Genomic DNA, 6,000 nt, shown 5'->3' on the forward strand with positions numbered 1-6,000 from the left:
TGGAAGATTTACAAGAACTGCTATCTATTAGTCCTAGTCTTGTTTGTAAGTTTGAGTCTAGGGAAACAAATAATGTAGCCCACTGTACTACTAAGTATGCTACTACTTTATCTGATTTTGAGTAATGGCTCGAGGATGGTCCACAATGGCTGACCAGTTTACTTCGAGCTGATCTGTGTAATACTATCTCATGATTTATAAAACTTGTCTCTTTTTCTCAAAAAAAAAAACAAAATGCATTTTCAACATATGAATATAATTAAATTAACCTTTCAAAACTTATATAAATTTATTTGAAAGTAGTTTTATTATTATTAATTTTTTAATTTCATTTTTTATTCGTGTATATACAATTTTGTTAATTTTATTAGTACAATTTTGTTAATTTTATTAGAAAAAGTCATATGATTCAGCTAATGTGATCAAAAGTAATAATTTAGGGGGGCAATATAAATGTTTTATTAATTAGGGGGTAAAATACAAAAAAAGTAGTACAGTATAACAAATTGTAATTAAAATTTTATTAAATAAAAAACAATTTTATTTTTTGTTATTTAAAAAAAAATGGAAGGGGGATTGTAACCCTCAACCTAATTGAATTCAAAATTTAAAATTATCGTTGGCCACTCCAATTGGACATCAAACAATTACTTAAACCCTTTTTTTTTTTTTTTTTTCCCTGAATACCCAAAAAGGTTGCATGTGTTTATTTATCTTTGTTTAAGTTTATGCTTTTGATAGACGAAAACCGATATCAGCAACAGCAATAACAGCAATAGACAAAAACAATTATACCTGCAGCCAAATATTTCCAAAAGCTCTAAAGCGGCAAATTTAGCAAGCACACGTGTAGGCTCTTTTGCTTTCTTCAAACTTCACAGAATCTATCCAATCCTCAATGGCTAACATGGTAATTTTCATTAAATTAAATTTGTTAGTCCCTATTTTTTTTATATATATTTCTTATTTATTTATTTTTTGTTCATTAGGCTATAAGATAGATCGAATTAATTGGCCATGTGTTTTGAATGCTACTGGTTTGCCAATTATTTTGCTTTGAATACTCATAAATATAAGTTGCTTGATGTAAAATCAATTTGTAAGTGTATGAATTGTTTTCAAGTAATAAAGTAAAAAAATAGCGTTGTTGAATTCAAAGGATTAAGAGTTGAATATAAAAGATAATTAAGTTTTGGTAATATTTAAACTAGTAATTAAGATGACAATTGAAAATTAATTAAACTAAAACTCAACAAAAAAAAAAATCAATTAAAACTACATAAATTTCAAGCAAAAGAGTAAATTTAATAATTATGAACATTAAGATATTTGAATTCATCATTACATATTCCAATTTAATTACTTAAATATGTAAATTTGATTAACTAGTAATTTTGTTAATCATTGTTAATCACAAAATTAATCAAAAATAGTTTACACTTACAATTGATAATATTCATATAACATAATTCATTCCTTCAGGCATACAAATTAAATATGCATATTTATTAAGCAAAGATTAAGTAAATAATATGTCATAAGACATAACTCTTTTCCAATCAATTATGTATTTATGTAAATCACTGTAGATCTATAATATTATCATTTTCCAAGCTCAAATGTTATTAAAAAATTTATTCCTTTTGGCCTATGAAAACATTAAGTATAGCAATGATGTATTAACAAAACATATTAATTAAATAAAACTTAACATATATTAAACTGATTAAACTTTCATAGTTAGGCCTACATCATAGCCTTAGCTATGAAAATTAGTTTATTACAAAACTAAATTCAACATCCATATTTATTAAAAACAAAGTCATAATTTGACAGGACCCGCCCCGGGAACCCTCTCAGGACCTCCCGGGTGATCCCGCTTAGTGAAGTCCCACTGGATAATCTCTAGAAAATATCCAATGGAACATCACCTTAAAACGTAGATAATCAAACACCAGCATTAACATTAATACCTCAAATATATAAATATATATATATATATATATAAGTCCACAACCGGCTTACTGTACTACATGCCATAACTACACACATGAGTACTATGGTTTCTACTGAGTTCCATATTTAAAATCAGAGCATTCTAAGAGTGTCAACAAAGTCTATGAGTACAAATAAGTAATAAATAAGTCCAGAAGATAACAATAGGTAAAGAAAGGATAAACACGGCTGCTGTAGTGGAAGGAAACAAGCGATAAGCTGTGCACGAGGTAGACTGCTAGCTGTCTGGGCCTAGGGGAATGAATTTAAAACAATAAAACGTGAGATAAAGGAATCTCAGTGAGTGGCATAGTATAATAGAAAAATAATGATTTACTTCTGAAAAATCTTTCTCTCAAGACCTCTCGTTACACTCATTTGAAAAGTTCCCCATTTAAAAATCATTTCACGAAACCCAAACTTGTACCCCAATTAATATCATAAAAATCAATGCTCAAAAGTATAAAGGAACGATCATTGTAATATTATGAAATATCTTAAATCATGATATAAACATTTGGGCATAAAATATAATGAATACAGTTCCACCAAATAAATATGAAAAAGTAGAAATCACCACAATATTTGTAAATCAACAATATATACAAACACATACAATGTACCATACGATATACCAATATGCAAACCGTGTGATACACCCACCTCACGATCAATATATGAACGGTGTCATAGAAATAATAAATACCCGTCGGGACGTACCCAACCTCACGGTCCGTGGCAATAATAAACCGTTAGATGATACCAACCTCACGGCACCGTGGTAATAATAATAAACCGTCGGATAAACCCGATCTCACAGTCCGTGATAATAATAGATAACCGTTGGATGAAACCAACCTCACGGCACCGTGGTAAACCCAGCACGCGGTAATATAATATAATATAATACTGATACAAAGTATTGGCATTCCATGGTACATCAATTTAAAAATAACCAATACAGTATACATGAAACAATCTTGTAAGATTATAAATATACTTTTCCAAACGATACAGTATCATAAATCATAATTTAACATTTAAACTTCCACCGCTTAATTAAATACTTCAAAATCTCAAAGCATTATTTCATACGAAAACCAAAAATACCACAGTGAAATATATTCACCATAAACCAATTTTAAGCACATAAAATTATAAAATATTTGATCGTGCTTAAAATTATATGATTTTCAATCTGGTTTCTCAAATCAAATAGTTTCCAAAATGATTTAAAATCTCAATTTAATTACCAAGATATTTAAATACCACAAGTCCATTTATGGACCCATTAAAATTGAAAATCACTTAAAATATTATCAAAAGTCATATAAAATGATAACACATATATGTGAAAGCAAATATTTATATATGCATAAAACAACATTTCAATCAAATGATATATACGTAAAATATTTAAACCCCATATATACTATACTATATACCCAAATCATTTAAAAATTATATAACCACTCACAGTACTATAGATGCTCACGCCTGCTCCTCTACAGGATTGCCTCCAGGCTCAACTCGAGTGCCTGTAATATAACAAAATATTCCTCAGGCTCCAAACAACTAAACCAGAAACACTTGTATAATCCAAATGTCTCAAAATAATTTACAGTACTACAAAATTGCATAAATTGGACACTGGACAGTCCAATTATATCGCGTGTCCTTAGGACCCGGTGCCCAAAATTGGGGATTTTCACCCAAAGCCTAATATTTCAAAATTGAACCACCTAATGGGTCCTAATAATATTCAATTTCACTAATTCAACTCCAATTTTAACTAATTTGACTAATTTTATCTAAACACAGTCCCCAACTTATCCGAAGATTAACTAATTGATCCAAAAATGGAAAAATTATCAAACGACCTCCAAAATTCACAAACTTTATATTTACGGAAAGCCCAAGAGACAAAGAACTCATCAGTATGCTCACCTTGGTCCAAAGTTTCCTCCGGGCGTCGAAAAACACTGTTGAAGCATCGACCGAACTTTCCGTTGTCGGATCTTTCAAACGGTGATGACTCTGGACAAAATAACCACGGGAATGAGTTCAGAGGGGTCAAAAATAGTGGAAAGAGTGTATGGGTTGGCCTGAAATGGCCAAGAAATGAGAAAATCCGGTGACCCACCTTGCCGGCCACCGCGAACTTCGCCGGCCCGATCTGGGTGCGTCCGGCCACTTCTTGCCGTGAAATTTCACGGCTGAGCTCGCCTTCAGGTGACCTTCCTAAGTGGCTGGCACGTGTAAGTGGTGGTTGGCCGAAAATGGGAAAAACAGCGGTGACCCGGTTCGACGGTAAACGGGTCGAAACGACCCAGTTCGGATCCACAGGTCTAAGGAGAGAATTTCTCGGGTTTTGGGGAAGAAATGGGTATTTTGGGCTTTGTTTCCTGTTTGACCCGCTTACCTAGGCTTATATAAAGCCTTGGGTCACTAACAGGCAAAAACTGGGGACTGGCTTGGACACTGATTTAAAACTGATGCTTAAAACTTCTCAGAACTATAACTTTTTATTCGTAATTCAGAATTTGGCGTGCCGCCAGTCTATGAACTCGTATCGACAAGATCTACACAATGGTACCTTAGTTAAACAAAAAATATTGGCTATTGAAAAAGTCAACTTGAACCCATACATTGTTCACTTGGTCAAACTTAGTAAATTTGGTCAAACTTGTTTAATCATGTATATTTTTTTGTACGGGGTGTTACATAATTAAAGAGATAAGAGAAGAGAATGAAAATCAGTAAGAAATTTCCAAGTTATGGCCTTCTTTTTTAAGCAAATCCATGTCTATTTCTTCTTAAAGCTTTTCAATTGATTTCCTCAAACTCTAAAACTCTAAAACTTTAAACTCCTAAATTTTGGTTTTTTCTATTTAAATATCCTAAAAGCTCTTAAATAACTCTCTGAATTTATATGTATTTTTTCAATGAGGTGGATGCTATATATAAAGGACTTTGGAGACTTTTTTCTCTTTTTGTTTTCAATGTAAGACTCTTGTAAGATATCTTTTATAAGCCATCAAGAGAGTTGGACGAATTTCATGTGTAAAAAGGAAACTTGATATTACTTACTCCCCACAACTTTTCTTTTCTCTATTTTCTTCTGAAAAATTATTAATTAGTCTAATTTATCCTTGATGAAGTATGTGACATGACATGTGCCTTATTAATGATAAATAAACCAACTATCATCACTTATCTTAATCTTGGCCCTTTGATTGCGTTGATTCCTTCTCTTGATCAATGGTGGAGATTTAATTAGAATCTTTTTTGTTTATAAATTCTAAATTTCAAACGATAATATCATTTTGCTTGCACCTCAGAATCTGAAAATAATGTGATATTTGAAATTATTAGATTGTGAGGATTCATATGACATCCACTTGCACTATGAAATTCTCAACAAAATTTTCATAAAATTTTTAAAGAATCTTCTTAATACTTGGTCTGTTTGAGCTCAAATCATGATTCCCACTATAATTCGATCCAAAAAATCTATTTCTATGGTTGTTTCCTTAAAATTTTTCCTTCTTCACATATTTAAAAAAATACATAATTATCTTTCCATAACAAATTAATACAAATTAACAAATATTAAATTATAAATATAGTATAAAATCATTAATATTTTAGGTTTAATATTGGTTAATTTGGTGTATATAATAGACAATACAATTATGAGTAAGTCATTTCGTGAAGGAATCTTTGATCTAGTTAAATTAAAAATGTATATATGGTAAAAATTTAATAATTAGTTAAAGTGATAAGTAAAGTAAAATAGTTCCCGATTGGAGAATATTTTATACAAATATAATATTAAAAACTTCATGGGAATCCGTAAAGCAAAACGTACACAAATTAAACCATATGTGCGTAAAATGGTAATATAAATATATAGATATATATATTTATATATATATATATATATATATATATATTTAAGTGAATGGTAATATATATATATATACTTGGCATTGTCCATGTTCA

The sequence above is a fragment of the Ziziphus jujuba genome, chromosome 4 (genome assembly GCF_031755915.1).
Source record: "Ziziphus jujuba cultivar Dongzao chromosome 4, ASM3175591v1".
In the NCBI taxonomy this organism is placed as follows: Eukaryota; Viridiplantae; Streptophyta; class Magnoliopsida; order Rosales; family Rhamnaceae; genus Ziziphus; species Ziziphus jujuba.